The sequence below is a fragment of the Rhinoderma darwinii genome, chromosome 5, assembly GCF_050947455.1.
Source record: "Rhinoderma darwinii isolate aRhiDar2 chromosome 5, aRhiDar2.hap1, whole genome shotgun sequence".
Lineage (NCBI taxonomy): Eukaryota > Metazoa > Chordata > Amphibia > Anura > Rhinodermatidae > Rhinoderma > Rhinoderma darwinii.
In genome coordinates, this window is record NC_134691.1 from 52759046 (window position 1) to 52771971 (window position 12926).

The window sequence follows — 12926 nt, forward strand, 5'->3', positions numbered from 1 at the left end:
GCAGGGAGATTTGACAGCTTCCTGCTCTGTTTACTTATTCCGATGACGCAACGTAAAAAGTCTATGGCATCGGAATAAGGCCCGTTAGCGACCGACGTAAAAAGACTATGGGCCGGTCACTAAAAAAAAATCACATTTAGTTAAACTAAACAATAGAAAAAAAGTAACTTTGCAATATACGTTTGATCAGATGAATGTAGCGGCGTATCCCATCTTCAGTCACGGGACCGCTCGGTAATCCAAAATTGGCACTTCCTCTGCAGATCCGTCCATTAGCTTGGCTAGCTAACTTCCTGTTTCCAGTTTTCAGAGTGTATGGTTACGTCACACATAACGTAACTGTACCATGTGTTTCTCCATCTGCTTAGAGCATGTGTCTTCAATTTGAACTATTTGGTGTCGGTGTGTAGTGTGACGGCCGTGTCTTTTGTCGCTCGCTGTCTCCTTATCCTCCTCACAGTGCGAAGTACATTTGAGGAGGAGGGTGTTTTTTTGCTCCCTGTAGGAGCGGAATCCCCGATCCCCGGCCACAGCTTCGACAACGCTCCAGGAGAAGTCCCTGCCTTCACTGTCCATATATGGATACAGTGACGTCAGGGACTTCTGAAGCGGAATCCCCAGCTGTGGCCGGGGATACCGATCAAGAAGAAGTCCCTCACTTCATTGTCCATATGGACAGTGAAGTGAGGGACTTCTCCTGGAGCCGTCCCCAACAGGAAAGTAGGGGAGGCATCTATGTGGGGTGACTATGTACAAGGGGGCTGTATAGTACTACCTACAGGGGGGCTGTGTGTAAATTATTTAAAAAAAGAAAAGTTTTACCATTGTTTGGAGTAGTGTTTGGTGTTTTCTTCACTGTAAGGCCCTGTTCACACTGAGTTTTTTTCAAGCGGAATTTTGAGGCAGATTTTGATTTTGATTTTGCCATTGAGCGCCGCAGGCAAAAATGCTGCGAAAAATACTTTCTCTGCCTCCCATTGATGTTAGTGGGAGATCAGAGGAGTAAACGCCCGAAGATAGGGCATGTCGCTTCTTTTTCCCTCAATGGCCGCGGGCAGAAAACGTGGCAAACGACGTGCAGGCAGGTCAAAATCTGGCCCAAAATTCAAGACAGAATTTTGAGACAGAATTTTCTGCCAGCAAAAAAACTCAGTGTGAACAGGGTCTAATACAGGATCTCCTGGAACAGATCCAGCAGCAGGTGAGGAAAATGTGCTGACTGGATTGTGTGTACCAAGATGTCTGACATAGGTGGAGTGGGCAGACTTACATTTATCAGGCTGTGAAAGGGGCGGGGGAGGAAGATAAGTTCCTGTACTAGATGGAGGCATAAAGGATAATGATGATTATTAGGCCGGATTCACACGAGTGTGTGCGTTTTGCGCGCGCAAAAAACGCGTTTTGCGTACGCAAAAGCTCCATAAAAGCTGCGTGTGTCAGCAGTATATGATACGTGGCAGCGTGATTTTCGCGCAGCCGCCATCATTATGACACTCTGTTTTTATGTTTGTAAACAGAAAAGCACGTGGTGCTTTTCTGTTTTCATTCATAGTTTTGCCTACTGTAGCGTGCATCACGCGCGGCAGCCGGAAGTGCGTCCGTGTGCCGTGCGCGGTTTTCACGCACCCATTGACTTCAATGGGTGTATGATGCACGAAAAACGGGCAAATATAGGACATGTCGTGAGTTTTACGCAGTGAAAATCACCGACAGTCTGAACGGCCCCATTGACTAACATAGGTCCGTGCGGCGCGCGTGAAAATCACGCGCGTTGCACGGACGTATTATACGTTCGTCTGAATAAGCCCTTAGTGTGTAAGACAGTGTGCAGGGAGGGAGCTGCCTGGAATTTGTAATTAGAACAGGGAAGGACCCTGTGAACATAGAGGGACGTGGCAGTATGCAAATAGCTGAGATGTTTTGGAGGAAGGGGGGGATGCAACTGTCTTCTCAGATGCAGCAGAGGATCATGGGTATGGTGGGTTACAAGACAGGAAACAGCCAGCAAGGGATGTAAACAAACAGCAAGGGATGTAAACAAACTGAAAGAGCAGCAGTGACGATGGAGATCAAACAGAAACTGGTTAGAAGTTTAATAGGGGGTATTAGGGAAGGCAAACCAAGGCTGGGGGACACATTTTAGAATTATTTTTTTTCCTGGACAACCCCTTTAAGTCAGATTGGGATATCCTGAGGGAGAAGACCGAAGACACCCCAGGATGGTGTGTCTAGGCAAATATGTAGTAAATGGGTAGTGACAAAGACTCTAATCTGTCCCCAGAACTTTTGGATGATGTTACAGGACCATAAATAATGGAAGAGGTCAGCATGAAGCACTTGATATTTGGTGCATGAGTGGTTGGAAATGTTGCCTAAAAGGCAGCCTCTATGTGGAGAGGTGTACGCCTGTATGAGTTATTTTTCAGGCCATCTCCCAACACATGGCATAAGGAAGATATTTTTCTGCAATTTGCAAGGCAGATGAGATTTCTTCTATTGTGACATGAGCTATAGCTTTTATCCTGTAGTCCATGCTAGATTGGGAGTAACTATAGATATACAAGTAAGAAAATGGATGAGGTCCCGCTCTATTGTGTTGCAGTAGTAGTTCATTAAATGTGTATGTCTTTTTGGTCAAGGGGTCTTGCCAAGTGGTGAATGCGAGTAAGTCCTCCTGCGCGCCACATAGTGAATGTATTATGGGGTTCCCCGTGTTGGAAGGAGGGATTGTCGATAAGGGGCAGCAGTTGTGAGTGTAATGGGTTAAGGTCTAATAGTTGTCTACTCGGTCCATGTTTTCCATGTAGTTAAAAAAAGATGTTGCTGGGATGCGTGACCTGGCTATGGCACTGTGAGACGCATGATGTATGAGCTTTTGCTGCCTGACTAGCTCTCAGCTTGATCAACAACGTCTATTTGTTTAACACATTGCTCTAATGTGCAGGAGATCATGCCTCAGACACCCGCTAGATGTTACACTAGAAGGATGAGGCGTAGTATACAACACTAATTTACAGACTCTTCTACACCCGGCTCGCAGGCCCGACAATCCAATATGGCAGACCTGAGAAGGGCAACATCCTCAATCAAACCAGGGAGCTCTCCTATGTTGACACTGGAATTTCCTCCTCCTCTTCTTCTCTGGGGTCAGTCGTCCTCTGCTCTCTCTCAGGCTACAGAGAAGGGTCAAGAGCTTGCAGAGGGCTATATCTCCCACCTTGAGGCGGTAAGCAAGACTGAGATTAGATCCCTGAAGGAGGACATTTCTCAATTTCACTCTAATGTGCGTACACTGAATTGAATACTAAAACACAGGGCCTTCAATAGCAACAGGATTCCCAACAACTTATCCTGGTACAACAGATACAACTGTTGTTCGATATGGCTGATGATGCTGAATATAAAAATAGGAGGAGGCATCCCAGAGGCCACTGGCCCCCAGGACCTTGTTTCCACCCTGCAGGGTATATTTAATATTTTATTGGATAAGTCAGCAGACATTGACAGGGCACACCGCACACTAGGCCAACGCAGTACTGATCCAACTAGACCACATGACTTGGTATTTCGGGTGCATATTTTACAATTCAAAGTAGATATTATGAGTAAGGCACGCAACAGAGACACTTTGGACTTTGTTGGTGCGACAATACAGATGCTAGCTAAAAATATCCCATATTTCTGGGATATTTCAGCTGCAAATCCGTCGTGCCTACACCTAGTACTCTGTTAACTCTCCAGCTGATATTACAGATTTCACTGCTGCCCTGGATCTGCCACCTATTTCTATTTCAGAGTGGCCCTTCTATCCACCGCTGCCGCAGAGGACAGCTCGCCAAGGAGCTCAAAATACCAACCCTCCGGTTATGCCGAGATCGTACTCCTATGGAACCCTGACTTATTGCACCTTCTATAAGTTGGACTTTACAGTCTAATCCGGCTACTTACTCTGAGGCTCCCCACCCTGTAGTTACGGATTCCAGATCCTCCTAATAACCTACTATGCAGGTTTGACTTTGTTGCCCCTTGCTGGGACTTATGAAGTCTCTAATTACTATGCCACATCTCTTGGATTTATGACATTTGGTTGCATGTGAGTTTCGCTCATATTCTCTCCCAGCTCTGTTTCATGTTCTAGGGAGTTGCTTCCCTGTAGTAAGGCCTCTATTGTGATTAGAATTTTCTGTGTCTTTAGCTATCCCCGGGCACCCCTATTTGTTTGCCGTCCTGGCACACTGGATGTCAAACAGAAGCCGACCATTGAGTTTTCTTATTTGATTAGCTTTCTGTGAGCTTTTAAAGTTCTATGGGCACGGTTTGCCTGTGCAGATGACAGCAGGTGCAGTAGGTTGCACCAGATATGGCGGATAACACTGGATGAGGCAGATGACAGCAGGTGCAGTAGGACACGACTCCAACACTAACAGGCTCAGGACAAGGACACAGCACAGGATACAGGTAGCAGGGCACGGGAAACAACAGGAACAGGATAACACTAAGGGACTATTTGCAAGACTGACATGGTAATACTAACAAAGCTCAGGCAATGAGCAAAGGAGCAGCGCCCTTCTTATAGTCCAGGGGAATCATGGGCTAATTGATGATGATTCCCATGTGTGCGCACTGGCCTTTTAAGGCCAGGCACGAGCGTGCGCGCGCACCCTACGGGACACAGCAGACCGGAGTTGAAGTGAGTGCTGGTGTCTCCTGGGAATGAGATGCGAGCCAGCGCTCACAGACCCATGGCTGCGGCCGCCAGAGGGTGAGTAATCCCGACGGTCTGCGACCATGGACGCTACAATTACATATGTTTGACTAGGGCGATGTACTTCAGTGGCCCACTTCAATGTGCCTTAGAATTTGCCTAGTGATGTGCCCACATAGTCCTATACTATCTTCCTTTTGGAATTTGTTGGAAGTTCCCCTGTACTCAGGTCCTCCCCATTCTTTTTCTAATCTGGAGCCTTTTAGCCTTTCCTATGACATGGGCCCTCTCTGTGTATGATATGTCTTGTCGGTCTTTGATGCTTTCTTTCATTTTTGACAATATGTTGTTATGTATTTTTATTTCTCGTCGCTTCCCTTGCATATTGCTATGTTTACCAGGAGGCCTTATTCTCCTTGGGGAAGGCTTTCTTGCTCTTGCTCTTACATTAGGAGATCTGCTAATTTCTTTCACATATGCTCTATCTGAGTCATGCTCAGTTTTCTTCTCTCTTTTTTTTTTTTTAATTAGCATTTTTATTAGTTTTACAAAGACATACAGTAATAAATTTTGCGTTCACTTGCTTCTATATAAACAATGCACAAATAACACAAAAGAGAAAAAAAAAAGGGTAAATACCTGAGTTCATATATGCAGATACTAATCAAGTAACAGTTTCCGTTTACTGAGCAGAAAACAATTGGTGCATTTAAAAGACAGCTAGGCCTCATGCACACTTCAGTTTTTTCCTTCAGGGTGCTATCCGTTTTTGTCACTGATAGCACCCTGAACCCATTCATTTCAATGGGGCCATGCACACTTCAGTTTTCTTGACGGTCCGTTGCTCCTTTCCGATCCAAAGTAGAGCATGTCCTACTTTGGTCCGGGATTCCGTGACCGTGAGGCCCATGCAAGTCAATGAAAAAAAACTGAAAGCACACGGAAGGCATCCGTGTGCCGTCCGTGTGTGACGGAGCCGTTGCCTAGCAACCGCCGGGCGGGCAGAAAACATTAGAAAAATATTACACTAATCGGCAGCCACTTGTCTCTATCAATAACTGATAGAGAAAAGGCTGCTGATTAAAAATAAAATAAAAAGCATTTCATACGTACCCCGTCGTTGTCTTGGCGACGAGTCCCTCTTCTTCCTCCAGTCCGACCTTCTTTTGTGACGCGGCAGCCTGTGATTGGCTGCAGAGGCCGCGGCAGCCTGTAATTGGCTGAGAGGCCGCGGCTGCCTGTGATTGGCTGCAGCGGCGACATGGATTGAACGTCATCACTGGAGGCCGGACAGGAGGAATGTAAGTATGAACTTATTTTAAAAAAAAAATATGTTATTACATCAACATTTTATTTTCCGCGCGCCAAGCATGGTACTGTCCAGGGTGCTGAAAGAGTTACCGCCGATCAGTGCAGCCCATTAACTCTTTCAGCACCCTGGACAGTACTATGCTCGGCGCACGGAAACACGGAGTGCACACGGAAACCACACGGCCGCTAAAATGGGTTCACGGACCCGTCAAAAGCGGCCGTGAAAACGGTGACGTAAGTGTGCACGAGGCCTTAAAGTCTTGATATACAACCTGATTGGACGGTTGGTTTTATTATCACTTAGGGCCTGTTCACATCACCGTTCGCTTTCCGTTCCGGGGTTCCATCGGAGGTTTCCATTGGGTGAACCCCGCAACGGAAAGTCAAACGGAAACCTCCAACGGAACCTCGGAACGGAAAGCGGACGGTGATGTGAACAGGCCCTAAGTCATAGAGTGACAAAAGAAACTACATAGGAGTACTAGCCTGATATAGGGACCATAGCGACCAAAGGGCTGTATGAGACCGACCTCCAGGGTGTCTGGCAGAGTACAACTGTTCCATCTTACAGGAATGGTTCATTTCATTAATCACTTCCCGTTTTAAGGGGTAATAGGTAGTTTCCAATGCCGAGCGATGATTAATCTCGTAGCAAGGATAATATGGCCAACCACTACGACCAGATTTCTTGGGATATATTCCATTCCCAGAAAGCACAAAGCCAAAGATGGCTCCGGGAGAATCCGATGGGACGTGACCGTATATATCAAATTAAAACTGAAATCCCATAGTGGCTTAATTACCGGGCATGCCCACCACATATGAAGATAAGTCCCCTTAAATCCGCATTGCCTCCAACAGGGCTCCAGGTAAGATTTATCCATTTGAGGAATAGTTTCTGTGCCATCTCACAGTGGTTAATACCGTGTGAGACCCTCCTTACCCAAGAAAGAGCATGCTTCCAATCGGGCAAGGAGAATTGGACTTCAAAATCTCTTTCCCAGGTAAGCATATGTGAAGATTTATCTAATGAAAAAAGGAGTTGTAAAATGTGGATATTCCCCCAACACTCCTAGATGATAATAAGAAAAAAACAAAAGCAACCTTAGGAAAAGTAAGAGCGGTAATGTCTACATCGCAAAGCGTGCCTGATCTAAAGAAACTTATAGAAATCTGTCGCTGGGAGACTGAATTTATTCTGTAGCATTTCAAATGTAGCCAGCTTCCCATCTTTATATAGGTCTCCAATTTTCCCAACACCCAATGTTTCCCACTCAGCTAGATCTATCTGTGGAATAAATGTATATAAATATCGTAATGGGAGGACCGAAATCGACACGGCCCCCAGAGAGTCTGTTGTCCTTACCGAGTTGAAATAGGACCATGCATGGGCTGCCGCTTTTATGCCAGCTACCTGAGGTGTCGGACATGCATGGGAAACCATTTGGTGATGCAAAAGGGAGTTTAAAGGAGTCCCTAACAATGCTGTCTCTATAGAGGCCCATCGCTTCTGCGAATTTGAAGACGACCAAAATTGAAGTTGGTCCAGTACCACTACATAGTAATATTTTTTAACATCAGGGGCTCCCATACCCCCCAGGTCGATTGGTTTAGATAAGGTTGAAAAATTAATTCGAGCCCGCGCCCCGTTCCATATGTATTTATTCAATATAGATTGTAACTTATTGAGAAAAGACACCGGGCCAAGGATTGGTAAGGTTCTAAATATATATAAGATGCATGGAAGGATCATCATTTTATGTACTGCTATGTGACCAGCCCAGGAAATAAAAGATTTACGAAAGCCAGACAATATCTTAAGAATTGAAGACAGTAAAGGGGTGTAGTTTCGTGCAAACGTAGCGGAGCTAGGGCTAGCCAGGGATATGCCCAAGTACGGAATACTAGAGTCACTCCATTGAAAAGGGAAAGAGGCTGCTATAAGGAACTTAGTACTGTTGTCTAGTCCAATATTAAGTAGTAAAGACTTTGACCTGTTAAACTTATAATAAGAGGCCCGCCCGAAGGCATTTAAGGGTATGTTCACACGAGGGCGTCCGTTACGGCTGAAATTACGGGGATGGTTTCAGCCTGAAAACATCCCCGTAATTTCAGCCGTACCGGCATGTGCAGGCGCTTGAACGCCGTGTCAATTCCGGCCGTAATTAGCGCTGCTATTCATTGGAGTCAATGAATAACGGCTCCAATTACGGCCAAAGAAGTGACAGGTCACTTCTTTGACGCGGGTGTCTATTTGACAGCGGCGCGTAAATTACGCCTCGTGTGAACAAACGTCTGCCCATTGCTTTCAATGGGCAGATGTTTGTCAGCGCTATTGAGGCGCTATTTTCGGACGTAATTCGGGGCAAAAACGCCCGAATTACGTCCGTAAATAGGCCGTGTGAACATACCCTCAGAGATCCAGAACACATGGTAGAGTGACAGCCGGATTTGTCACTGCCAAGATCACATCATCGGCATAAAGGCCAATCTTATGTTCCTGCAGGCCCACCTTTATTCTTCTCTTTTTGTTGCTCCTGTTCTTTAATTCTGTTTGTTATATACAGTAGTGTTCAAAAAAAAAGCAGTGTGTTTACAAAAGCAAATAAAGCGCAAAATCATTATAATAACTTTTATTTGCCTAAATGCAAATGCACTGCACCACACCTTCAATTCCAAATCAAAACAACAATAAAATGTATCCAGTTTGTGTTAATTCTTTACAGAAAGTAAAGAAAAAGGAATATTGGGCTGTTCAAAAAAAAATAGCAGTGCCAGCATTTTTCTTTACAAACTTAAAAATGTAATGTATAAACTGAATTTTTTTTTCAGATTTCACTCTACTGAACGCATATTTAGTGGTATAACCATTGTTTCTGAGAACTGCTTGACATCTGTGTTGTATGGTGTCGACCAACTTCTGGCCCCTCTGAACAGGTACAGTATACCAGTCCAGGAAGATTAAACTACATTCCACAGTTCTTCTACATTTTTGGGGTTTGCCTGTTTGTCGGTAACCAAGATGTTGTTCGCTTACTGGTGTGTTTTGAATCATTGTCGTGTTGAAACACCCATTTCGAATTTCTTCATCGACATAGGGCAACATGATCTCCTCAAGTATTTTGATATATTCAAACTGATCCATGATCCTTTGTATGTGATGAATAAGCCCAACACCATAGTATGAGAAACATCCCCATATCATGATTTTTGCAGCACCATTCTTTACTGTCTTCACAGTGTACAGTGGCTTGAACTCCGTGCTCGGGGGTCGTCTGACATACTGTTTGAGGCCACTAGACCCAAAAAGAACAAATTTGGTTTCATCAGTCCACAAAATGTTGCGCCATTTCTCTTTGGGCCAGTTAATGTGTTCCTTAGCAAATTTTAACCTATTCAGGATATGTCTTTTTTTCAACAACGGGACTTTGCGGGGAGTTCTTTCTGGTAACTCGGCTTCACTTAATCGTCTTCTGATTGTAGCAATGCTCACTGGTAACTTCAGATATTCTATGATCTTTCTGGAGGAGATCATTGGCTGAGCCTTTGCCATTTTGGCTATTCTTCGATCCATTCGAACAGTAGCTTCCTTCCACTTCTTTCAGGTTTTGGTTGCCACTTCAAAGCATTTGAGATCATTTTAGCTGAGCAGCCTATAATTTGCTGCACTTCTAAATTTGTTTTTCCCTCTCCAATCAACTTTTTAATCAAAGTATGTTTTTCATCAGAACACTGTCTGGAACGACCCATTTTCCCCAGTGTTTCAGACGGAAATGCACTATGACTTCACCAATTTAACTCCTCACGGCTATTATTTAGAATGAGCGGCATGCATGTCCTAATTGTTGGCTGTGTTTTTCTCTACTACTCTAAGGCTGGGTTCACACGAGCACATTAACGTCCGTAATTGACGGACGTATTTCGGGCGGAAGTCCCGGACCGAACTCAGTGCAGGGAGCCGGGCTCCTAGCATCATAGTTATGTACGATGCTAGGAGTCCCTGCCTCTCTGCAGGACAACTGTCCCGTACTGTAATCATGTTTTCAGTACGGGACAGTAGTTCCATGGAGAGGCAGGGACTCCTAGCATCGTACATAACTATGATGCTAGGAGCCCGGCTCCCTGCACGGAGTTCGGTCCGGGACTTCCGCCCGAAATACGTCCGTCCATTACGGACGTTAATGTGCTCGTGTGAACCCAGCCTTACACGTAAATTATTTTCCATGTAGAAATATCACTTCTACCAAAAACATTGATTTGTCAGGTTAATGATGTTGGACTGCAATTTTTTTGAACACTACTGTATATATATTGCTTGTGGGCATTTGTTTGGTATTCAGGGATCATTTTCCTCCATTGTCAAGTCAACCCTGTAACTAGGGTGTGTTCATCCAAACACAATTTCCTACTTGCTCCTTTTCCCTGAACTTAGTAGTTTAGGGGTTGGAACACTATCTGTGGTGACTCCATTGTTCTCTAGTACGGTTTCTCTCTTTTTCTTTCTCTACCCACCCTTCCCCCACTTCCCTTCCCTTTCTTTCTACCTTTGTATTTGCTTTGCCACATGGCGTCCCTGCAAGTCTGTTCTTTGAATGTTCGTGGCTTTAACACTCCAGAGAAACGTTCTCAGGTTCTGTACCATACGCACAGACAACGTGTACACATTCTTCTACATGAGACTAATTTCAAATCTAATCATGTTCCTGCCATGAACCATAAATATTACACTCCGTACCATAGTACCAATTTAGAAGCCAAATCTCGAGGAGTAAGTATCTACTTTTCATAAATCACTTCCGGCCTCCGTAATCTCAATGTATTGTGATCTACATTGGCGTTTCTTATTTATGAAGCTCCATATATCGGACAGGCTGTTTACCACAGCAAATTTGTACCTACCTAGTCAAGAGCAGGAGCATGTATGTAGGAGATATCTTACTAAGTTAGCTTAGTTTACGGAGGGTTTACTGATCACAGCAGGTGATTTCAATGTAACATTACACCGGTCCCCTATTGCCAATTCTCAAACTATTGCTCTTAAAGGGAATGTGTCGCGAATTAAACTTTTTTTTTTTTTTTTTAAGTGTCATTACTGATTTCTATTATATTTTTTTTACGTTTTTTGCTGTATTTTTTTTTTCTTCCATATAGTGAAAAGTATTAAAAATTAAATAATAATTTGACATGTTTTCCTATGTTGGCCACCAGGGGGAGCACTTCCCAGAATTACAGCAAGGTGAATAAGGCAAAGCAACCTGACTCACAGCTGCTGTAAATGTGGGAGGGAATCTCACCCCCCCTCCTACAAGCCAGGAAAATGTGTCTTCAAAATTGTTAAAGAGGCTCTGTCACCAGATTTTGCAACCCCTATCTGCTATTGCAGCAGATAGGCGCTGCAATGTAGATTACAGTAACGTTTTTATTTTTAAAAAACGAGCATTTTTGGCCAAGTTATGACCATTTTTGTAGTTATGCAAATGAGGCTTGCAAAAGTCCAAGTGGGTGTGTTTAAAAGTAAAAGTCCAAGTGGGCGTGTATTATGTGCGTGTATTATGTGCGTACATCGGGGCGTTTTTAATACTTTTACTAGCTGGGCGTTCTGATGAGAAGCATCATCCACTTCTCTTCAGAACGCCCAGTTTCTGCCAGATCACGCTGTGACGTCACTCACAGGTCCTGCATCGTGTCAGACGAGCGAGGACACATCGGCACCAGAGGCTACAGTTGATTCTGCAGCAGCATCAGCGTTTGCAGGTAAGTAGCTACATCGATTTACCTACAAACGCCGATGCTGCTGCAGAATCAACTGAAGCCTCTGGTGCCGATGTGTCCTCGCTCGTCTGACACGATGCAGGACCTGTGAGTGACGTCACAGCGTGATCTGGCAGAAGCTGGGCGTTCTGAAGAGAAGTGGATGATGCTTCTCATCACAACGCCCAGCTAGTAAAAGTATTAAAAACGCCCCGATGTACGCACATAATACACGCACATAATACACGCCCACTTGGACTTTTGCAAGCCTCATTTGCATAACTACAAAAATGGTCATAACTTGGCCAAAAATGCTCGTTTTTTAAAAATAAAAACGTTACTGTAATCTACATTGCAGCGCCTATCTGCTGCAATAGCAGATAGGTGTTGCAAAATCTGGTGACAGAGCCTCTTTAAGCAATGTCCGGCAGCCATTTTAGGTGTGATTCTACAGCTGGAAACTGGCTGATTCTTTACCTGAAGTTAATAACTATAACCTGGTAATATAAATTATTTGCACACTTAAACCCCTGTCCAGTCTTGATCAAAATTAGGTTCAATTTATTTGGCCCGCTTGACGAATTTGATAACTAATTTAACGTATCTATTTAGATGTATTTAATTGCCTGCCGCTGGGAACCCGGTCCGAGACTGCCTTTTGGGCATTGTAACTGACTGGCTCCCTGCCGCCAGTGGCTCGTATGTCATTTGCCCAATAGAGGAAACTATGGATAGGGTTAACGAAGTTGGTCATCTGGGTTCTCTTTTTTTTTATGGTTTGCCCTTTCTAATTCTTCTTCCCCCTTTTTTTGTTTTTTTTAAGAAGGCACCAATTTTGGTTGGAATTCAGTCCCATTATGGGATGTTATTTTCCTGTACTATTGCAATGTACTAGGTTATAATGATTAGCCTTATATCGTTCTTTTATGATATAAAGATACGCTATAGTATTAAGTGAGAATCTAAGTAATTAAAGAGACTGTCACCACATTATAAGTTCTCTATCTACTACATAATGTGATCGGCGCTGTAATGTAGATTACAGCAGCGTTTAGAAAAATGATCAATTTTGACAGAGTTATGACCTATTTTAGATTTATGCTAATGACTTTCTTAATGCCTAACTGGGCGTTTTTTAGCTTTTGACCAAGTGGGCGTT